This window comes from Sapajus apella, unplaced genomic scaffold (genome assembly GCF_009761245.1).
Source record: "Sapajus apella isolate SASKATOON/1434 unplaced genomic scaffold, GSC_monkey_1.0 scaffold7, whole genome shotgun sequence".
NCBI lineage: Eukaryota > Metazoa > Chordata > Mammalia > Primates > Cebidae > Sapajus > Sapajus apella.
The window spans coordinates 6,946,638-6,971,727 of NW_022436947.1; the positions used below are offsets into that span (position 1 = coordinate 6,946,638).

At 40.4% G+C, this 25,090-nt stretch overlaps 1 protein-coding gene across 10 annotated transcripts in view; it reads right to left on the minus strand.

Annotated features, from left to right (window-relative positions):
* Positions 1-24,590, minus strand: part of CALD1 (caldesmon 1) — a 207,728-nt gene extending 183,138 nt beyond the window's left edge. For all 10 annotated transcript variants that reach the window (XR_004268249.1, XR_004268248.1, XR_004268247.1 and 7 more), the window contains exon 1: positions 24,073-24,590. The gene's annotated coding sequence lies outside the window, so the exon portion shown is untranslated. The remainder of the gene's footprint in view (positions 1-24,072) is intronic.
* Between the last annotated feature and the right edge of the window lie 500 nt (positions 24,591-25,090).

Below are 25,090 nucleotides of genomic sequence, written 5' to 3' on the forward strand. Positions count from 1 at the left end.
AAAAAAAAAAAAAAAAAAAAAAAAAAAAAAAAAAAAAAAAAAAAGAACCATGCCTATACAGAAAATGACTGGTTTTCCACAAGAAGTCAATACCATTCATGAAGAAATGTTTTTTGACAAATTGTTCTGAAACAATTGGATAAATGAATGGGGAAAATGAAATTCAACGGCTATCTGACACCGTACACAAATATTAATTCTACATGAACCATAGACCTAAACGTAAAAACAAGAACTATAATTTTTTTTAAAAAATAGAAGATCTTTGCAACCTGGAGTAAGCAAATATTTCAGGGAAAAGAAAAATAACTAGCCATAAATTTTAAAGAATGATAAATTGGATTTCATTAAAATATAAAACTTTTGTTTATCAAAATACAGCATCAAGGAAATGAAAAGGTAAGCCACTAACTGAGAGAAAATATGTATTAATATAATACATGTATCTGACTTGTATCCAGAAAGTGTAATGAGCCCCTACAAAATAATAATAAACAGTTTAATTTAAAATTAAAGATTGGGCAAAAAACTTGAATAAATCCTTTAAAGATTGGGCAAAAGCTTGAATAAATCCTTCCTAGAAAATATACATATACATATGTTCAATAAGAACAAAAATATGCTGAATATAATTTGTCATTAGACTAATGCAAAATGAGGCCACAATGAGATACTACCAAACAACTACTAGAAGTGTTTAAATTAAAAAGTCTGACTACTCCAAATGTTGTCAAAGATAGGGAGCCACTGGAAGGCTAATTTATTGCTTGTGAGTGTTAAAAATAGCATCACCACAGTGAATAGTTTGGCAATTTCTTGTAATTACAAACATATACATTAGATTCAGCAATTCCACTTCTGGGTTTTTAGCCAAGAGAAATAAAAACTTGTGTATACACACACACACACACACACACACACACACACACACACACGAAAAAAGGTACTTGAATGGTACACAGGTGGTCCTTAAGATGATTTGACTTTACAGCAGTATGAAACTGTTGCAATTTCAGTGTACTTCGAATTTCAAATTTTGATCTTTTCTCTGGCTAGTGACATGCAATAGGTAAGATTCAACATTTTGCTATAAAATAGGCTTTGTGTTAGATAATTCAGCCCAACTGTGCTCTGAGCACATTTAAGGTAAGCTAGGCTAAGCTGTGATGTTTCAGTAGCTTAGGTGTATTAAATGCATTTTCAACTTAAAATATTTTCAACTTACAATGGCTTTATCCGGATATAATCCCATCGTAAGTTGACAAGCATCTCTTGTGTCTTTATTCATAATATCCCAAACTGGGAATGACTCAAATGACCATTAGCAGGACAATGGAAAACAAATTATGTATATTAATTCTATGAAATATTATTCATTGAAGTTTAAAAAATGAACTACTTATACATGTAACAACATGGATGAATCATAAAAGCATTATGTTGCACAAAACAAGACAAAAATATATATACTATTTGATTCCATGTATATGAATTCCAAGAATAGACACATGTATTCTATGGTGATAGAAATCAGAACAGTAGATGTCTAAGGTAGACAATGTGGTAATGGAAATTGGCATATATAGACAGACATATATACATGACATACATGTGCACACACACATATATTGACATACATGTGGCAAGTATATATACACTATAGACATATATATGTATATATACTACAAACATACATACACACAAATATTCACTTAAATATTCACTTAAAATGTGAATACTTCTGTGTGAAAATTTTGCTTCTTTACTTCAATTACAAAAATGACCAGAGAGAAACATAAATTATATTGGCAGAAGAGAGGGCAGCAAGACTGACAGCCAACTTCTCCTAAATAAATGTTAGAAGAAAATGTAATAATACCTTGACTGGATGTGGTGGCTCATTTCTGTAATCCCAGTACTTTGGGAGGCTGAGGTGGGAGGATGGCTTGAGCCCAGGAGTTTGAGATCAGCCTGGCCAACATGGCAAAACACCATCTCTTAAAAAAAATACAAAAATTTAGCAGGCATAGTGATGTGTGCCTGTAGTCCCAGCTTCTCTGGAGGCTGAGGCGGGAGAATCACCTGAGCCCAGAGGTCAAGGCTGCAGTGAGCCATGATTGTGCTACTGCACTGGAGCCTGGGTAACAGAGTGAGACTCTGATTCGCCCCTCACAAAAAAAAGAAAGAAAGAAAAAAGAGAGAGAGAGAAGAAAATGTAATAACATCTTCAATGTACCAAGCAAAAACATTCTATACTCGGCTAAACAAATATCCAAGAGTGAGGTCTAAATTAAAAGTAAAAGCAAAAATTGTATTTTTACGAAGTCTAAGAGCTTACAACCCAAAGTCACTCTCTAAAGGGATTACTAAAAAATAACTTCAGCAAATAGGAATTTGAACCCAGAAAGGGGGCATGAGATGCTAGAAGCAAGGGTGAGCAAAGAAATCAACAAAACATGTAGGTAGATTATTATAAGAATTGGCTCTTTTTAAAAAAACGTAATGAATTTTTCAGGGCTTAAAAACAAAACAGACTATTAGAAAATGATAGCTTATAGGATGAACACAGATAGTTTGGAAGGAAAGTAAAATTTATGCTTTGTAATATAAGCATATTAAATTTTAACAGAAATAAAGACCGGGAAAGGAGAAAATAAAGAAGTGAAGAATATACATGGAAAAGGAGAAATACAAAATGTGATGTTAAAAATAAGACTAAGTTACCTTGTGTCCAAAAAAAATCAGAAAATATAGGGTAAGCCCTTATACTGTAGGCTACTTTTCAAATAATATGCTCATATGTTTTGTACAACAAATACACTACATAGGGTCAAAAAGTCTGGAAATTCAGGGAAAACAGTGTATTTATTATACTTTTTACGGTTAAAAAATTGGATACTGCTTTAAATTTAAAGATACTTTACTTGAAATGCTGTCTGAAACTTGAAGAAAAATATATTGAGCTAATATTTTTAAAATGTGACTAATATATTGTTTAAAATTAAGGTCATCCTGTGTTTTCAGATTTTCATCCTGTATATAATCCATAATAACAAATATAATGGATTTCTCTCATACATTAAATAATGGAAATCTCTCTGACTAGATTTTGAAATTTATCTATATGCTATTAATGAGATCCACTCTAAAATAATTAGAAATATTAAAAATAAAAGGTTTAAAATTTATGTAATAAGTAAATAAGAAACATGTCTTAGCAACATTAATAGCAGACAAAATATGCTTTAAGATGTAAAAATCATAAACTTATATGTATTAAGCAACATAGAAACATGAACAGTAATAATGACAAATTTTATAAGAGAGACTGCCATAGATCCACAGTCATTATGGGAGATTAACGTCTTGGAAATTAATTAAGAAAAAATTTTAATTAGTAAGTATATCAGAGATTTGAGCAGTATACGTAAATTAAATTGAAAAAGCTTAAGCAAATTAGAAGCCTGAAAATAGAAGGGTTTTTTTTGCTTCATTGTAAAATCTAGCATAAAACACTCAGCTTAAAAAAAGTAAAAACATTTGTATTACTTTATTGACACAAATTATCAGCAACATTTTTACTTTTACTGTCTAGAATTTTAAAATTCTCTTTTTGTGTGCAATTGTTTAAATGCTCTGCAATTTACCAATCTTTTTTTGTAACCCTGATTTTCTATACCACCTAAGGATATTTTCCTCTGTAGTTCAACGAATTCTACCTTTTTTCATCTTTTCTCTCGCATTGTGGTTTTTTTTCCCCCCAGTCCTCCAATTTTCATCCTCTTGGCCCTTATCAGATTCTGAGAGACTTTAAAAATATTTAGGAACTGTTCCTTGTCTCTTTCTTGATGAAAAACACATAAACACAATTTCCACCTAGTCACCAGCGAGCTGAGCAAGCTGGAACAACCTTGCCTGACCACTGCCATGGTATTTTCTACCAAATATTTTATGAATGTCAAATGGTGCATTTTTTCATGTTGTGCCCCACGTGAAGCAGGGTCTCTTTATACACCAGAAGGCCAATCCAAATGACACATGTTTGCTTTATCAACCTCTGTAAAAGTCTAGTGGTAATTTATATTGATTACATAATAAGAAACTTCATTCCTGGTACAACATGTTCTTTCAGCTGCAGAGCCACACCTGTAGAAATGCTAACTCACATCTGGTTCCATAAATCTGTTCTTTCTGATCCTCTGGAGAGATACTTTTATGTAAACTATATAGCTACATGTGGAACAGGAAAGACCAAAGCAGATGGCTAAACCTAGTAACCATTTCCACCCCAAGCCTTGAGCTCTTACTTTCTTCCTTGACTTTGATGTCTTCCTCTTTGAGAATTAGTTCAACCATCCCTTTCATGAAAGGTATCTCTTTACCATCTTTGTTTGTAGTTAGATAACCAATTCAAAGTGCTGATATTATTGTTATTTTGAAGTTTTAAGGAAATTCTCTGAGTTAAGAATATTAGTTTCACTCATTGTTAAGGGTCTCTCTCAATTTTTTCATATGAAGATACCAAAGAAAATAACTATATTTTCTCATCATGATATATTTTCACCTTTATTGATTCAGATGTACGTAGTTGATTGAAACTCTATATAAAATCAACTTTAAAAACAAACCAACTGTGACCAATCAAATAACTAGTTATCTTGAAGGCAAAGGATTTGTAACTAGTATTTGAACTACATCTAGCATTTTTTTTCCCCTGTGAAGCAATTTGTTAATGAAAGCAAAACAGAAAAAAAGAAATTTGAGCCGGGTGCAGTGGCTCATGCCTGTAATCCCAGTACTTTGGGAGGCCGAGGCAGGTGGATCACTTGAGGTCAGGAGTTCGAGACCAACCTGACCAACATGGAGAAACCCCATCTCTACTAAAAATACAAATTAGCTGGGCCTGGTGGCATATGCCTGTAATCCCAGCTACTCAGGAGGTTGAGGCAGGAGAATCGCTTGAACGCAGGAGGTGGAGGTTGTGGTGAGCCGAGACTGCATCATTGCACTCCAGCCTGGACAACAAGAGCAAAACTCCATCTCAAAAAAAAAAAAAAAAGACATTTGATAGAAAGCACACTAATGAGCCTTCTGAGGGAACATTATAAAGCCCCAATCCAAGCAACTTTAAAACTAGGAGAGACCATATCTAGTCCAGCCCCTTCGCCGTAAGGTGCCACTCCAGAAGACTGAGATGCCTCCAGATGTCAGTCAGCAAGATGCCCAAAGACAGAAATTGAATTAAACATATCATTTCTGCTAGTGTCTGCTGGTAACTCTATTTCAAAGAAAGCTTGGAAGTGCAGTATGTGGAAGACTGTCACTGGGATGATTTCTAGTAAGCAATCTCCTTTATGATTTCTCTGTTTGTTACTAACAGGTATTTTCCATAAATTGTAGTGTTGTTAAGCTGGCCAAAATCTTTAGATCTCAAGATCTGGGGGAACATGGCTCAGGTCTTATCTTGGAACTTCTAATGATGTCAAAGCTCTCAGAAGTCACTGTGGTATGAAGCAACTTTAAGAACAGAGTTTCAGCAATTCAACAGCCAGGTAAATGTTTGTACTCTAAGGCTTCTGCCTAAAACTGTGAAATTGTGGGAGGGGGTGTGATGCTGGATATTACCAGCTGTTTGGAATGAATAGTCAGAATGGCAGCAGCAAGGAGGTTCCAACATCTGGCACCAGGGTGGGTCAGGCTGAGAAGTCTGCTAATGGCCTCAAGGGAAACAAACCAGAGACCAGAAGAGGCCTAAGGTATTACAGGTGGAAAGTCCTCAAGAGATTGCCAGTCCAGTAAGCATATGTTCAAGAAGAGTAGGCTTACACCATCTTCATTCATGTATTAGAGTTCCATCAATATCGCTACAATGAGAACATTACATTTTCCCCATATGAAACATTCTATTTTAAGGGGCTTAAAAGATAAATAAAGGACATTAGGTAAAACCTAAAGCAAGGCAAATAAAGGATGGACTTTCATTAATAATAATGTATCAACATTGTTGTATTACTTGTGACAAATGCGCTTTAATGTTAACAATAGGGGGAACTGGGTGTGGGGTATATAAGAACTCTAATATTCTTGCTACTTTTCCATAAATCTAAAAGTATTCTACAATAAGCTTTTATTTAAAGAACAATAAAAATAAACAATTTGGCTGGGCATGGTGGCTTACACTTGTAATCCCAGCACTTTGGGAGGTTGAGGCCGACAGATCATGAGGTCAGGAGACTGAGACCATCCTGGCCATCATGGTGAAACCCCATCTTTACTAAAAATACAAAAGTAGCCAGATGTGGTGGTGTCTACCTGTAGTCCCAGCTACTTGGGAGGCGGAGGCAGGAGAACCGCTTGAACCTGGAGGCAGAGTTTGCAGTGAGTCGAGATCACGCCACTGCACTTCAGTCTGGTGACAGAGCAAGACTCCGTCTCAAATAAATAAATAAATAAATAACAATTTAACCCACCCACATGATTGCTCATTCAAGCCTGGCTGTAAGCACAGTTGCTGGGATCAAATATGCTTTTCCTCTATTCTTCTTCTTAGGTCCCTGGAGCACTTTTACACTTTAATATATTCAGCTATAGATAGTGAAATCACAGCTATCACAAAGCACAAGCACTTTCACATATGTGATCTTATGTATTAGACACTTAAATGCTGATCAAAGACAATTTTAGAAAATCTGAGGGCAACAAGATTCCAAGTTTCTGCCATTGTGCACTATGTGCTCTTGTTTCAGATAAAGCTTTTAAAGAAGTTTTCTGGGCCGGGTGCAGTGGCTCAGGCCTGTAATCTCAGCACTTTGGGAGATCAAGGTGGGAGGATTACTTGAGCCTTAGAGTTCAAAAACCAGTCTGGGTAATATAGTGAAACCTCATCTCTACAAAAAACAATGTTTTTAAACCAGCCAGGTATAGCCCCATCTACTTGGGAGGATGGATAAGACTACCGTGAGCTGCAACTGCACCACTGCATTTCAGTCTAGGTGACAGAACAAGACTCCTTCTCAAAAAAAAGAAAAAAAATTTTTCTTACTACATTAGAGGAAAAGTTTCAATTGAATGGCAATCTGTCTCAATCCTCCCTTTTCAGCACTGTGGGGTAGAGTTTCTCCAAACTGGATGATTCTCAATATTGCTTTTAAAGATGAGGAAGGGGCCAGCATGGTACCTCATGCCTGTAAATCCCATCACTTTGGGAAACTGAGGCAGAGGATCACTTGGAGCCAGAAGTTCAAGAGCAACCTGGGCAATACAGGGAGATCCCTTCTCTACAAAAAAAATACAAAATTAGCCTAGTGTGGTGGTGCTGTCTCTGTGGTTTTAGCTACTCAGGAGGCTGGGGCTGGAGGATTGCTTGAGCCCAGGAGTTCAAGGTTGCAGTGAGCTATGATTGTACCACCGCACTCCAGCCTGAGTGACAGAGTAAGACTCTATCTACCTCTAAAAAACTAAAAGAAAAATAAAAGAAGGAAAGGCTGGAACTGGGGCTGGGGGCAGCCCCAGCAGAGAAAGTCAGCTCTCATGCATGGGAAGATTATTGGAAACCCCAAATTCTGAACTTTGAATATGGGGTGTTTCCTTTATGAATAGATGACTTCCCTCTTCCCCCAAAAACCAATCAGCAAAAGTCTTCATATTTCAAAGGAAGAAGAAAGGAAATCCATGTCTGTGTTTGAAGACACTTTGCTGCCTAACGTTCTTTTGTATTAAAGACTACATTGCTTCCTACCTTGGCATTGTAGAGAAGGGAAAAGGCTGTTGGCAGTTTATAATTAAGAAGCCTGAGGCACAAGGAGGCCATTGAAAGTCACACAGATTATCAACTGTACACATGAAACAGGAGACAGGGCTACTTTTCTATTAGACCACTCTCTGGAGTCTAGGGCTCCTACAAAATACAAGAGCCAAGACTTAAAAAACTCAAAACCTCATGGAAACACTCTCTCAAAAAAGAATTAGCAAGCGAGAAACTACTCCCATGGAAAGGGTGATTATTTTATTTTAACAGTATATCTAAGAGCAGAAATATGAAAAGGCATGAAAGTTTAAAAAAAAATAAAAAAAAAAGTAACTGTCAAATTCCTATATTCCTTGTTTCCTAGTTACTCAGAAACAGGTGGGTTAGTGGCTCCAGGCTGGCTGGGAATGACTCTATCAAGTCTTAGGGTAGTAGGGAGCTCTCTGGATAGATATTTCCATTTCACCATCACAAAACTATATACCTACCTGGCAGAGTATGGGTGAATATTTTTTGTTACCATCAATCTTCATAAAAAGATATATCTAAGCAAGAGAGTTATAGGCACTATGACTAAAGCACAAGCCTTCCCGATAGTAATAGCACATTTCAAGCCATTTAAATCTCAGTGGGAGAAAAAACAAAAACTGGAAGAATGTGAAGAATGAGGAGAAAGAGAAGGAAGGAAAAGGAGGAGGGGGAGGAAGAGAAAGAGAGAGGAAGGAAGGAGAGAACTGAATAAAGTCCTTATCTCTATTCATAAAATATCTTATTTCCCTGTGATATTAGTCTGTTCTCACTCTGCTAATAATGACATACCCAAGACTGGGTAATTTATACGGGAATGAAGAGGTGTAATTGACTCACAGTTCCTGGGGAGGTGTCACAATCATGGTGGAAGGCAAATGAGGAGCAAACTCATGTCTTACATGGCGGCAGTCAAGAGAACATGTGCAGGGGAACTCCCCTTTATAAAACCATCAGATCTCATGAAACTTATTCGCTATCATGAGGACAGCATGGGAGAGACCCACCCCCATGATTCAATTACCTCCCACTGGGTCCCTCCCACTGGGTCCCTCCCACCACACATGGGGATTATGGGAGCTAAAATTCAAGGTGAGATCTGGGTGGGGACACAGCCAAACCATATCCCCTATCTTCTTTCCTTATTTATTAATTTTTAGAGTATTTGAAAAAAAAAGAAAAAGAAAATTATGATCAAAATCCTCAAATAAGTAAATAAATACATGAAAAGGATGAGAGCAGCTCCTGATAGCTGACACAGTGCCATTCTGTCAAGTATTTCAGATACCTGTGGATTGGCTTCTAGTGACTTACAAGAGGAAAATACTCTTACTTTCTCATTTTCAAGTTGGGAAGAAGTTTCAGGCCTTCCTTGTGCAACCCTAAGTCTAAGGATTATATGGATAATTGAAGTGATTTTTCAGAATGAACCATAAGTTGCAGATGACTGTGTCATGAGAAGTACATTTAAAATGAACTGAAATAAATATTTATTCTACCTTGTTGCCAAAAAGTTTGCTGTGACTTATGTTAAACCTGTAGCAGGCTGGGCACAGTGACACATGCCTATAATCCCAGTACTTTGGGAGGCTGAGGCCGGCAGATCGCTTGAGGTCAGGAGTTCAAGACCAGCCTGGCCAACACGGTGAAACCCTGTCTGTACTAAAAATACAAAAATTATCTGGGCATGGTGGCATGCCCTGTAAGCCCAGCTGGCACCTGTAAGCCCACCTATTAGGGAGGCTGAGGCAGGAGAATCACTTGAACCCAGAAGGTCAAGGTTGCAGTGAGCCAAGATCATGCCATTGCACTCCGGCCTGGGCAACAGAGTGAGACTCTGTCTTAATTGACAACAACAACAAAAAACCTTCAGCAGCCATTGTTAGGCCTTTGGTATACATTTCTTTAGAGAATAAGATGATCCAGATTACTGAAGTTATAACGAAGGCAACACACAGTTAGCTTCAGCTGTCACTTACTTTTTGTTTTTCAGGTCACATACTTTCATAATTTTCAATTCTAGTGTACACAGGTACACAAATAGGAAATGCATCCTGTGAGAGCCTAGACACATACACAGAACATGTCTATATAATAGTAACAGGCATGACTGCTTGCGTGGTGTGGGGATTGTTCTTGTCTCTGGGTAGAGGTGCTGAAGGGGTGAACAGACCGCTCAAGGCCCCTCTGAGACCCAAAGCAGCTTGTAACATTTGGTGGTTTATTTTGAAGTGCGTGCGTGTGTGTGTGTGCGTGCGTGTGTGTGTGTGCGTGTGCATGCATGTGAGTAGGCATGCACATGCATGCTCAGCTGTGTCTTGATTTGTCTCAGAAATGCAGGGGCTGTGTCTTGCATATGTCATGGCAGACAGGCAGGGCCTCTGTGAGCTGCAGTCCAGTCTGTACCCAAAAGAAGAAAATCAAGGAAATTAAGGGATAAGAAGAACTGAAGAGGTGAGACTACATACAGACAGAGGAAAGTGAGGGAATGAGGAGGAGATAACAGAAGATAGAAATACAAAAACACATAAAGGCTCTTGGGATGGAAATAAACAAGAAGGATCAGAACATTAAAGGTCTAAAAAAGAAAGGTCCAGAAATAGAGTGAGTGGTTGCTAGGAGAAGAGAGATTTACGGAAAGCAGAAAACCACACCATGGGTAGAATAAGCATCCACTCCCATGTGCCTGGGACAGTCCTATTTCAGGGTGGCATTTTAGGGAAATTATTAACTGCTCCTTCTTTTCCTCTCCGAAGTGTCCCAGTTTGACGGTAAGTGGTATAGTCATCCTGTCTGTAGACCACCTGGCCTAAGCCAGAGCAGCCATGAGCAGGACCAAAGCTGGGAAATGGGCACCAGGAAGAGCTTTAAGGAAGGGACAAAGAGAAATGATGGCTGAAATCAAATACTTTTTAAAAAGAACATAGAAAATGGAGACAAGACACAACGTGTGGGCACTTGTAACCAACTAGAGCAACACAGATCAAGTGAGGAGGGCCGGTGAGAGAAAAAGTGTATAAAAATTTAAGGAGGATAGAGGAGAGAGAGGAAAACAAAGACAAGAGACAAATGACTCAGAGCACAAATATGTGTAGGCTTCAAATATTTTTCCTTATGTCTGGGGATTTGTGGGTTGTGATCAGCATGTATAAAAGTGACAGAAAAGGACCGCCCTCTCTGGGCCCTGCAGAGGCACGTACAAGGTCCCTCTGTGGCTGCCTCCCCGGCCCCGGCCGGCTGCCCCCAACCTGCTCACCTCTCAGCGCCTGCCTCCCTAAGCTTGCAGGCTGCCTTGGCCAAGCCTTCCCACTGAGCCCCCTCGCTGGCTCCCAAACGCCTCATACCAGATGATCTGCCGCCGTGGTTTCATCGCTGTCCACAGATAGGCCACAGTATGTGAAGCTGTATTTCAGTGCGTCATTTCGAAAACCTCTTTTGACTTTCAACGGGATCAGAATTTCATATTGAGAAAGGCGGAATGTAAATATCAAAGGCAAGTTCAAAAGGCCAAGGGGTTTCTAGCAAAGTATTCCTTTAGACCCAGTGGAAAGACACAATACCAGCAGCAGTAGGGTATTTGGCAATTGAGCTTCAGAAAATGTGCCATGTGGATTTCTATCACCATTTTGAGTCGGGACATACTATGGGTTGAATTGTATCTCCTCCCAGTATTCATATGTTGGAGTAGTCCTAACCCCTAAGACCTCAGAATGGGACCTTATTTGGAAATAGGGTCTTTACAGAAATCCTCATTTTAATCAAGTTAAAATGAGGTCATTAAAGTGGCTCTGAATCCAATAAAACTAGCATCTTTAAAAGAAGAGGACATGTGGATGCAGATACACATTCAGAAAGAATGCCGTGTGAACACAAAGACGGCCGTGTACAAGTGAAGGAGAGAGGCCTAGAACAGAGACTTCCCTCATAGCCCTTGAAAGGAACCAATCCTGCTGACAGCTTGATCTTGGACTTCTAACCTCCATCCGGAAATAAATTTGTCTGGGGCATTTTGTTATGGCGTCTGATATGGTTTGGCTGTGTCCCCACCCAAATCTCACCTTGAATGGTAATAATCAGCATGTGTCAAGGGCAGGGCTAGGTGGAGATCACTGAATCATGGGGCAGTTTCCCCCATACTGTTCTCCTGGTAGTGAATAAGTCTCAGGAAATCTGATGGTTTTATAAACGGGAGTTCCCCTGTACAAGCTCTCTCGCCTGCCACCATGTAAGACATGACTTTGCTCCTCATTCACCTTCTGTCATGATTGTGAGGCCTCCCCAGCCACATGGAACTGTGAGTACATTAAAACTCTTTCCTGTATAAATTACCCAGTCTTGGGTATGCCTAATGAACTAGTACTCCAGATGCAATCTGGTCAAAGACGATAGTTAGGAGAAGATGACCAGATTGCTTACAGGTTTGTTATTGGTTCATTTTCATTTCCCTGGGGAGACGAAGTGATGCCTCTTTGAATTACCTGAAAGTGTGAGGGCACTCTGTATGGCAAGATGGGACTGGCTGTCTTTGAGGAAATAATTTCAACTGTTCATGGCTCTGTTTCTCTCTTCATACAATTGGTTACTGAGCCTGCAGTCTAAAGTGTCCACTGCAGCCAGGCATGGTGGCTCATGCCTGTAATCCCAACATTTTGAGAAGCCAAGGCAGGCAGATCACTTGAGGTCAGGAGTTCAAGACCAGCCTGGCCAGTGTGGTGAAACCCCATCTCTACTAAGAATACAAAAAATTAACCAGGCACGGTGGCGCATGCCTGTAATCCCAGCTACTTAAGAGGCTGAGGTGGGAGAATCACTTGAACCCAGAAGGTGGAGGTTGCAGAGAGCAGAGTTGTGCCATTGCCTAGGTGACAGAGTGAGACTTTGTTTCAAAAAACAAAGTGCCCACTGTGTCTGAGTCTTAAGGCAAAGAGTGATCCTGTGAATATTCTCAGCTTTGGACAAGAAGGTCAAACTTAAATGTAAAGTCTTCTTAATAAATACTACTTCTGAGAGTGGCTGGGGAGGTGAGTGGACTCTAACTTCTTTTGTGCATTGCTGGACAGAGAAATATAGTCCTTAACTTCCCACCTGACCCTCACAGAAGCAGCTCAGTCTTGGCCTTTTAAATACCTCAACTGATCCTCTGCCTTTTTTTAAATTTGATGTAAACACCAAAACAGCTTGAAGTATTTATGTGAGTAGTTGAATCCTTTAGTGCCTAATGCCAGAGAAAATCTCCCCTTGATTCAGGGAGAAGGATGGAAACTGCTTGTTAAACTATCTCTGGTACCAAGAAAAAAAAAAAAAAAAAAAAGCACCAAAGTATTTCTTTGGCCTTTTTCTTTTTCTTTTTTTAATTTAACTGCTCTGGGTCTTGATCCTCATCCTGTCAAATGCTAACTTGAGCAATCTCTCCAGTCAATGCGAAAGGAATGGTGTTTAGCTGCTTCCTTATATGGCAGGAATGACAACATGCTTGTCTGTTTGAACTGCAGCATGGCTCCCTGACAAATTATAATGACTGGTTACGGAAACCTCCTGTTCTGGTTTCCATCGCTTTCTGGGGGGAAGACGCAGAGCAGATAGCTGTAGAGAAATGGAGAGGGCTGGAGTCAGAGAGCAGCTTTGAGTCCAGCTCTGCCACTTTCCAGCAGTGTGAGTTTGGGCAAGATAGTTGATTGACTTTACTGCTCTGAGAGAGCAGTTCTCAAGCAGAACAATGTCTGTCACATAGCTAGTATGCCAGCAAGGTAGCTGAGTGAGCCAGCTTATGTTCTCAACCATCCTTGTCCTGTGAGGTCTCCAGATAACTGTCAATCCATTGCCATTCAGTCTCTCTCCCAAGTTTGGCACCTTTTCTCCAGATAAATTCCAATTTCCTTCTCCCCTCCCTTTTCTTCTCCCCTCTCTTTCCTCTCTTCTCCCTTCTCCCCCTCTCTCTCTCTCTTCTTCTTTTTCTCTTTTCTCCTCCCTCCTCCTTTTCTTACTCCCTCTCATTCCAGGTCTAAAACACTGCAAACCTACTAACCAACCCAATCTCAGGAATAATACGACTCTTTGGCTAAACTAGATAAAATGACTTAAAATGTTAAAGGCAGCATAGATTTGTTGATAAGGAGAGCAAGGGAGTAAACCTGGTTGAAGAGGATAGTGGAAGTTGTCTGCTTCTGTAGAGCAGCAAGGTCCGTGCTTCAGAGACAGATATGTCTATTTAGACAGTGCTTAAGCTGACCTGAAATAGGACTCCCCAGAACTTGTGTCTATTGGTCCTAGTCTTACCTCCTGGAGACCCCAAATATAGAAGTCGGCTCTTTTTACTCTGTCTACAGGATGGCCTAGAGGAGGCAACACGGGGACAGCGTGTGGCTAAGGGTGTCACAGCCCCACACTTACAGAGAGCCTCCACAGGAAATCACAGCCAATAACTGACCATTTGTAACTCAATGTCTATTACGTACGTGCAAAGCAGTTTCGAGATATTACTTCTAGCAGTAGTGACAACCACAACGTGGAGTAAAAATTATCCCCATCTTGTAAGCGAAGAAACTGGTAAATTTGAAATTCAAACCCAAGTTCTGCTGACTCCAAAGTTGGTTCTCAAATAGATTGCAATTCTAGAGCCACATACAAAAGAGGAGTCTCGGTCACGTGGAGTGATTGGCTATGCAGGCGACGCAGCATGGTGGTGTAGAAGGTGGGCAGGGCCTCCAGTTATGCCGGGCTCAGATCCTGACCCAGCTACTTACTAGATGTAGGACCTTAGCTATCTTACTTAATCTAATTGTAACTCAGTTTCTTCATCTGTAAAATTAGCAGGAAGATAACTTATTTTATTTTTACCTATAAAAATCTATATACACTACTTAGCATGTGCCAGACACTGTTCTAAGCACTGAGCGATGATACAATTCACGAGGAATCAAAGCACTCCAACATGAACACTGGCTTCAGGTGTCTTTAAAGAAGAAATTATAGAATTTTATGTGTTTACTTTTTATTTTTTTTCTGAGACAAGGTCTCACTCTGTCACCCAGGGTGGAGTGCAGGGGTGAAATCTCAGCTCACTGCAGCCTCGACATCCCAAGCTCATGTGATCCTCCCACCTCAGTCTCCCAAGTAGCTGGGACTACAGTTGCACACCACCATGCCCAGCTAATTTTTGTATTTTTTGTAGAGACAGGGTTTCACTATTTTGTGAAGGCTGGTCTTGAACTCCTACACTCAAGCAATCTGCCTGCCTTGGCCACTCAAAGTGCTGGGACTACAGATGTGAGCTACCACTACCAGCCTGACATTTATTTCTTTCACTCATTTAACTCATTTATTAATACTATGTGCAGGACACAGCACATTTTTAGGCTCAAATCATAGCACTGAAAAAGCCAAAGTCTCTGTTCTCATAGTGCTTATGTTCTAGGAGAGTAAGAAATAAACAAGCAAACAAATATGTAATCATAAGCATACATGATGAATACACATGTAACCGAACCACAGAGGTATTCTGATTGGTTCTCCAAAATAGAGGCTAATTTTACCACTGCGTCCCTTAGGGTCAGTGCTGTGCCAGTAAATGTTTAGTAACAAGCTCTTGGGCGAAGAGAGGGGAGTCTGCTTTGCAGCATGTGCTGATTTCTGTGGTGTAATTATTTCCATCATAGTCAGTTTCAAGTTCTGAATATGACATCACTGAATGAAGAATTGGGAAGGGAAGCTCAGCTGCACAGCATTTTACGCAGTATTTCCACCATATAGCCACAGTAGATGTAACTAACTTCAAGAGAATAGATAATAGCGAAACATAGTAAAATGATTAGGAGGAGTTTTAAGTATTTATTATCTTGGCTTTTCACATAATGTATTTAATTACAAGTTTATATAATTTAGTTTTTATTATGGCTGTGTTTTACAAGGGCTCTCAAAATTCTTGAAAGTTTAACAGTAGGCTTTTGGGAGCCAGTATGAGTTTGGAGCGCATAGAAAGTGGGGACAATCTTAGAGATGAAGGAGACCAAGTCCAGACAGTGTCATCACGCAGAGGTGTACTCTAATCGCATTCCTTTTTAGCTGCTCTTCTCCAACAAGCTCTGCTTCTATTTACACATGGAAGCACCTGCCCTCTAAACCAAAGAGCACAGGTACAACTATAGTAACAATTTTGACATTCTTACTAGACCAGGCCACTCTTGCAGAGAAACTTTTAGCTCTGCAATCTTTAGTGAATACAATTCATGTTCTCAGTGCTCTGAATATGGTAGACTCTTCTGTGCAGTACAGCCCTGTTGAATAAAGGAGGACCCTAGAGATAAATTTTCTGTCCTTCTGCAAAAGCAAATTTGCCCCCCTCCATGCACTCAAAGAAGTCAAAAGACTCCTGTCTCGTAGGGTCCACATACTTTCAAAAGGACCACGTAGGGAAGCATCTAAGCCAGGGCTGTGATGGCTCTGGCCCTAGAGAAGATGTAGGGGTGAGGGTGGAGGAAGCTTCTTCCCTCTTCAGGATTTCTGCAACCTCACCACAAAGGGGAAACAGAGAAAAACATCTTCAGCTTTTCCTAGGAAGTAAAATATTTGCTCAAAACCTCCTAAGAACAGCAATACTTAAGTATTTTTTTTTCTCCTAGATTCACCCCTCCCCCAAGCCTAAATTTCACTTAGTAATGATGGCTGGAAAAGGAAGTGGGAAATACCATGAGAAATTTTATTCTTGCCACATTTCCAGCGCTTTACAAAAGCAAACACTGGAAATCTCATCAGAAAAGTTTGACCTTATGGGGTTGATAACTTGGTGCTTAAACTAAAAAATCAAAACTAAAGGTTTTGCTCTTCTAGCAAAACTGATTATTTGGCATATGCAGCTATAATTTTTAGAAGGAAAATTATTCAAAACTACAGAAACAGGCTTCTGAGGAATAAGTAACTACATACATCTACTATCAATTATTTTAACCATAGGTACACAGAACTGTTTCTGAGCCAGGATGTTTTATCAGAGTCAGCAGGGAGCTTTTACAAACTACAGATGCCTGGACCCCCTTCTAGCCCTACTGAATCAGAATCTCCAGAGGATAGATCTCAGGGATGTGTATTTTCAAAAAGCCTACAGTTGATTCTGATTAAGATGCTAGTTAAGATCCACGGCTATATAGGCAGATCGGGCTGCATTGCGTAACCTAAATTTGCAAACCGTGAAAATATGCTCTCTTACTATCAGGGGAAGTAATATGGTATACTGGAAAGGTTAACTGCTTAGGACTTAGGACCTGTGTGTTTTAGAACTATCTTACCACTAATTAACTGGATGACTTCGGTCAAGTCACTTGGTTTGTTCTTTCATTCAACAATGTTTACTGAGATTCTGCTGTGTACCAAGCACTGGGTATATATGAATGAAAAAAAAATAGAGGTTCCCTGCCCTTATGTATCTTATAGACCAATCAGACAGGGCAGACATTAATCAAAGAAACCTACACATACATATATAATTTTACTTGGTGTGGCTAGGCTTTGGAGAATAAAAAATAGATCGATCACTGGTTCCTCTTTTAAAAAGAATTTCTACTTGAGATCCCAAATTTCCTTTCCCAATGTTCCCATACATAATATGACTATATGTTTTAAGTCCACTCATTTATAAAACATGTATATGCTTTAAGCCCACTCATTTATAAAATTTATATTAAAAGTCCACTGCCAAAACCAAAAGCTACTATGAAGTCAATAACTCTTTTAAATAAATTAGCATTTTATCATCATAATGTATCTATATAATTAGAGAAATAGTAGCACATATGATGTAAGATGGATTATTTACTCAGAGTAGCTTGCCAAAAGCCCTTGCTGCATATACAGATTTGTTTACCTCTTGCAATGACTTGTGGCTTCCCAGGGATCCACTCAGAGGTTAAAAACCTACAGACCACATTAATGAAGACTAAAACATGGTACTTGAGCAGATATGATCCTGATATCTAGTGACTATCAGTGACCACATTTTTCCCTCCCCTCTGAGCTTAGACTGATCCTCAGAATCCTTCTTAACATGTCAATTGGTTGGAGCTGGCATAAAGATGAAAAATTATATGTTCTCCTTAGGCTAACTGATCTCTTAAGGTCTTTCCCAGCTTAACAATTCTATGAATTTATGTATTCAGTTCTGTTCTGCTGCCTTGAGACACACAAATGCCTTCTCCTATGTTCACATAAAAGCACCCCAAATATTGGAAGGACCCCAAATATGTGGACTCCTCATTTTCCTTCCTTTGGGATAAACAGCTCTAGACCCCTTACCTGTTGCCATATGTTTTGCTCTCCTGACTCCCTCCAGCCTTTGATGCTCACCCCAAAATGCCTATTTGTCTGTGTCTTTCTGAAAAATGAGCCCAGAAGAGAGCACGGGGTCCCAAATGGGACCTGAACTGTGCAGAACTCAGGGGATTTTTTTATTCCACTTGACAAACATCATGATGGGTGCTCAATGGATTAAAAATTATGTTGCAAATATTGCCTAGACCGGAAATGTCCGGTGATTAAGGGTACACCAGCTTTTACACATTCAGCTTATTATGTATTGTGGTTTACATTGAGATGTGCCTGTCTTTATTCAAATTGTTAAATCATTACGTATTAAATCTTCAAGATTGCTTTCATTTGAGGGAAGCCATATCACATGGAAGGTTCATATGAAGCTTCTTGCCAACAATAATATCCAGAGTGTTTTTTTCACAAAATCTTTCTGAGAGGGATGATTCTTACCCTTTCAGTTATCAGTGGTGCAAACTTCCAGATTAATCTCCCTTAACAGTGGCTCACTGGGTCACGCCACAGCGATCACAAAGAACTGTGTGATCATTCATTAGGTGTTTGCCTCTCCAGGAATTTATTCACCTAAAAATTCAAATGATTCCCATTGAGAGCTGTTGGACATTTCACCTAATTTGCCTTACATGCTCAGTTTCTCTTCTAACTAAAATTATCCATTGAGCTCTTCTTTGCCCAGGGATGACCACTGCCTGGATTACAGTAATTCATCCGTAGGCGCGCCTGTGCCTTTCTTTGATGTCTTCGCCCTGCTAAAGGATTTGCAATAGTCTTTGACTGAACAATATAGTCTTTGACTGAACCAATCAGATCTCCCCTCTCAGGACCAGACCTGGGAGCATGGAAGATAGAACTTTCCAGTTGATAGAACAACAGAAAGAGGCAGACACATGTGCTGAGCTGAGTCACACTTGTGGAAAGGGATGGAGTGGACATCCATGGACCACTGCTGTGATCCTCTCACTCACCTTGACTCTAGCTCTACTGTCTTTGGGCCCTTCTGCTCTTGGAGATCCCTGTGATTCTATTCCTTCGTTAATCTATGTCTTATAATCCTGGCCCTTGAGCTACCAAAGTTTGCTCACACAGAGGTCCATTTCTTCCTAACACTGAGCCACGTGCTCTCCCAGACTTCAACTTATTCATCCATATACTGCTTTGCTAAGCAGGTACTTGACTTCTAAAGCTCTGCCTGACTTCTGATTTTTGCTGTTTCTTCTTTACTCATCTCACTGTCAGGCACGACTTAGCCCATTTTTGTAACTTATATCCATTCTGGCTTAGACTGGTCCTCCTGACCCCAGTGGATCTAGCATCTTTGATGCCAACTGTCCTTGGCCCTCTTGGGCACTTTGCCTTGGTCCTGATGGTCTTCAGCACACTGTGAAGTCAGCCTGGTTCCCCAGCAATATATCTTGAGACAAGTGAGGGGGAATGGTACATGTGGGTAACATGTAACACTCAAAGCCATGTCACAGGGACTATGAGTCAAAGGAACTAATTATACAGTCCTACTTAAGATGTTTCCCTCCAAGTGAGATTATTTCCTTTTAGTCAAGTGCTATCCGGAGTATTCACAAAACAATACCAGAAGCCTCAGGATACCATTAAAAAACAATTTATCTTCAAGGTATACATCATTTATTCATACACATATTTTTTCAAAGGGAAGCCATGTACTAAAATGAGTGCCCAATTTACTAAAAATATTTAAAAATGTATTTTCCTTCAACTATGTCCTCACTGCTGCTAAACAAGCCTTTATTCACTTCTTGGTGTCATTTTCATATACATGTAATAGCAGCCGTGTCTGAATTTCTCCAGCCCCCACAAGCTCCTAATAGAAAACTGCTTCTTCTCTAGAAATGACTTCCTTTTCTTTGAAATGGAGGCCATATGAAGCAATCTCTGCCTATACATTTACCCCTCTTTTCTTCCTTCCAGATCTGGGAAACAAAAAAGGACACCTCCACTCATGTTCTGATCCCATCCACCCTTGACTTCTATGGGAGTCAAGACCTGACCCCGCTCCCCATCTTAAATGCCGCAGCTCAAGGGTCTCTCATCAGTCAATCATGAAGGGTAGGTTTACAAAGGGACCTGAACCGTTCACAGTTTTTATCAGATTTTCAAAGGTTTCCATAGCAACAGCACAGGGACGAACAACACAGGGAACAATCTCATCACCCCTCCCTCACAGCCCAGGTCGTACTTTCCCTCCCACTCCCTCCCACAGCCTTACCCGCAGCCTGCCAATTGAGAGTTTGGGGTGAGAAGAGTGGGTCCTTACCACAAAACAGGCTCTGACGTCTCTTCTGTCGGTGCACGTGGCTTTCCCTGGCTAGAACGTATCTGTACTAGAGCGTTCTGCTGGACTCTGGGCCTCATCTTAGAGCTGGCCCCTGCAAATCCTCAATGTTGGATCAAGAAAGCGCCCTGTCTGGCGTGGGGATGCGGGAGCTGGGGAAGAGGGTGGAGGTGAGGGCCTGGAGGTAAGGAAGTTAAACGGAGCCAGCCAGGGTCCGTTACAGCTGGGAGCACTAAAGACAGAGGCAAAGAGGAGAGAGGCGAGCTCCGTGGAGCAGTCTGGTTTCAATACCAACAGGAACCACAGCCAGGTGTTGCTGCCCTCCTCGCCCTGCCTACAAGGCCCAGGTGTGATGTGTTGGGATTCATTCCATGCTTTTGGCTGGAGGCAGAGAAGCTGCCTCATTTACTGAGGACTTTCCATTGTCAGCACTTTCTCACTGGTCTTCTGCTCAAGTGGATCTTTGGATTTCCTGGTTCCTGGCTATTGCCTTGTACCACTGATGACCCATCTTATTCTACTTCCTTATATTTGTGTCCTCTTGGTTTGTGATCATCAAAGTCAAAATTCAGACAACACTGGGGTAGACCAGTATTCACTGGACATGGCTCAGGGCTCTAGAAAAAAACTAGGAGAAGGTACCACTCAAGAGTCCTCAGGTACGAGAAAGAAAGAGATCATTCGGGGTGCTAGGTAAGAAGTGAAGGATACCAGCCAAGATGAGCATATTATCCAGAGGATGCAAATAATAGGCAGTTCAGGGTCTATAACCTGCAGGGGAATGGGGCAAGCAGCTTCATCTCATTTGGATGTCTTAACCACTACAGGACGTAGGAAAACATTACCAACATCCATTCTACACTCTACAAATGAAGTCAAAAGCTGATGACTTCCTCAAAGGCCAGGGTTACTTAAGTAGAGGAACCAATACCAGAACTGAGATTTTGTAGTGGTTCTCATAAGTTAAGCCTGTGCCAAAAGTATCTCTTTAAGCCACCCAGCTACTCAGAACTTACGGGCATCTCTCCAATAGCAAACAGATGAAGGACTTTCAGTAAGGAGCTAATGGTGTCTTCTCAGGCTGTAAGAGAACTTATGCAGAAAACCCCCTTTTTAAGTCTGAAAATTCTTTGGCAGCATCTTTCTAACCTCCTCTTTAGTTCTACCATGCTATTTGCATACCACTCTATCAGCATTTTCCCTGTCCCCCGGCCATGTTTCTGAAACTACAGGCAGATGGAGAACTAGCTAATCTCTTTTCATGCCCCTTCTAAGTCACTTTTTCGTCTTGCTAAGGAATGACTAACTAGTTATCACGCTGTCATGAAAATGGCAAATGGAGACAATTACACGTGTTTCTACAAAAATGCCTGCTGAGGTGCATTTTATTTATCAGAACAGAGAATACCTGGGCTAGATTCTGGAACTTTCCATGGCTGGCTATAGAACCAACTTATTCTATCTACCCAAGAGCACGAGATTCTCAGGCCAGTCCCAGGAGCCAATTAGACTTGTTAATAATTCTAATAATATGGCAGTTGCCTTACTGTCAGGGAATGCTTTCATGATTCTCATTTAAAATCCTTTAAGTTGCAGTTTGAGCCTGGTTCTTAACTTTAATGTAAGAATTGTGTGTTTACTTAAGGCAATCTTTTGATTGGAATGATTTAAATTACGAATTCTATTGGCTTCCAATACTTGAAACAACTTTGCACTTGACTTACGAATCAATCCATTGTACATATATTCCTCACGTGTTCTAGTATCAACTCTTAGCGACTTTTTGTTCTGGAATTTTGCGATTATATTTCTGAAATGAAAGTTACTGTGCTTTCATTGTGCTCCTTTTGCCTCACTATGTGGGGAAATGTGTTCTAGGAAATATTTGACAAGAAGGAAGTAGCACAAAGAACTGCCTGAAGTTCAGCACAAACTCCAATCCTCTCACTATTTGGCTACATATACAGCAGAACACCCAAAGTGTTACTTTGAAAAACATAAAGTGTTTTTGTGGCTGTTGGGGGTAGGGAGCCCATGAGGAGGGGGATGGGGGATTGGGAGAGAGTGGTCGTAGCACAGTTTGAACTTTCAGGGACTCGGAGATGTTGGTTTCAAAATGGAATTTATCCTCAAATCCCAAGATTATAGATTTCCTTCCAAACCGCATTCCCTTCATGGTTTTGAGAACACTTAAAAGAAAAATTGCTCTCCATATTTTGATTGACATTAAAAACACTGTGAAAATAGTTTGGAACTTGATCTCTTCAAGGGAAGGACAGTAATTAAACTATAGCTTTCGCCTGTAGCTTTTATTTCACACATACTCAGAACTGTTCCAGGGAAGGAAATTCACAGGGAATTCTGTTCTCATATATCACTTCTAGAAGGAGAGAGAGGCATTCCCAAGAAAATTATCCCCAAACTTCTAAATACAGGAAAAAGTTACTTAATGAATCGCAACCCCAGACCACCACATTCCGTGGAATAAAATCAAATTGAATCAGTCGTTTGCAGCCGGTAGTCTTTAATAGCCAGCACTATTAAAAAAATCATCAGATTTACCCTGCTTGCCATATAGCGTCTAGTCTTCACTCAAGGTCTAGCTGTCTACGTCTGGTTTTGCCAAACACATTAGAAGGATTTTCGGTTTACAAGTCCATCTGCATAGTCTTGTTACAGAAGGGATCTATAAATACCAAGTACTTTGTTCTCATCCACTTTTTTTGACCATGTATTGCCACAGCACTAAAATTCCCCCACCCCTTACAATCAGCTCTTTCTAAAAGGAATTCCAGGCTACTACCAACTAACTGCCTTGTACGACTGTTTCAGACGCCCAAATATGTCTATCTCCATATAAAAGCCTACCTCCTCCCTTTCTGAAACATATTTCCAATCGACATCTTTTCAGATTCTCTAGACACTTTCAAACAGAAAATCAGATTTCTTAAAAAATACTTTGGTAGGACGTTAAATGTGCTTTCTCAAAATACACCCACCAGCCCATGCATTCTCTTGTTATTAGGTTTTATAGGAAACAGACCGGGATAGGCATTTTCTGTCTTAGCAAATATCAGATCAGTGACATTAACCCTACCAGTGCTAGGTGCTAGTGATCTCTCCATCTCTGACCTTATTTCCTTGAAACTCTGGAAGTCCAGTTTTAAAGACTGGCAGCAGACTATCACACAAATGCCTTTGGTTAAAAAATCATTTCCTTTTGGCTTCTCGTCAACCTTAAGAATTGTTGCCTTTGTTTTTAAAGCAAAACCTCTTTAAATCTTTGGCAATAAAAGATGCAGAAGAGACTGTGTGAGCAGTCTGGTGCAGTCACCTTGCTAACACTGGCCTGTGGATATCAGGTATAATCTCGTATAGCTGTCCTAAACAAAAGGCTGTCCTAATCAAAGTTGTCAGTGCTCCCTAAATATAAGTCTCTACATGGTCGCTCCTCTTGTCCCAACTCTAAAAACAAAACTTGAAATCTCATCCTGTTTGCCTTCCGGGAATATCCATATGGCAGCGAAGCCCAGTCAGGCTCTGGAGCTTTCATGGTTTATTGCCTTGAACATTCTTGCATCTCCAGCTACCTTAACCAGGAATGCGGACCGAAAGCCACAGAAAGTCCCAGATTCTCTCTAGAAGGGAAAAAAAAGGAAAGCCTTCTGTGCCTTACCTTGTAGGCTGAAACTTCTTCCTGAGGACTAAGTCGGAAAGGAAGGACTGATTTCTTTAAGCAGAAGCACAGTCAGAGAGCAAGCAGGCAGGCAGCCGAATACACACTGCTCTATTCAATAAAACTCCAGACCGCCCTTCCTTGGCCCCTCCCAGAAGTCCATGCTAAGTGAACACATATTCCCTATGTTTATAGTCGGCAGGCGGTGGTATGCATTGTCCTGTCGTTTTTCTAATAGGCAGCCAATGACGACACCCCGGCCAAGGTGGATGCAGCCTGCCTGTGGAGATGCCTGTCATTCCCTAGGCATGCTCAGGAAATCACTCATCAGAATACCCAAGATCTAAAAAGCTCTGAAACTGCCTGCCGGCTGCCAAAACCAGCCTGCTCCATGCCCTTTTTTGGTTATCCTTAGCAGGGCCTCTGGAAGTGGATCCATTGTCAGGAACAATCATAAGAAATGTTAATCTTGGAGAAAGAGGCTGTCTTGTAGAACACAAATGCAGCAATAAAAAGAAAGCACAGTCTCTGAAATAAAAAGTTAACAGATCAGTTTATTGGGGGTGGGGGTGGGGAAGGCTTCTTAACAGAGGGAGTCTTAATAGCATATTTCTTTTCAAAGTTCTTGCACATACAAAATGAGTTTAAATTGTTATGCAATTCTAAAACCTGAAGTAGACAGGACCTGGGTCTGCTGCGCAGACCGAATTCTAGCCTGAAAGAGGCACAACTCCCCAAAATATGTCCACATGTGTTATAAAAGCAAGCAACCAAAGGGAAACCAAAAGCTTAGGTCTTTTTAAGCAGGTAATACTGGCCAAAGTAAACCGAGGGTCCTGCGGGCTTGGATATCCTCACTGGCTTCACTTTCCTCTCCTTACCTCTCTTGTTTACTCAGATTTGGCCATGTGGAGATAGTACTAGAAACTGATACACATCAGAGAGGACATGAAGAGACCCGCCACCTGCTTTGGCTGGGGTAGACAGATGTATACATCCCACAGAGGTGACATAATGT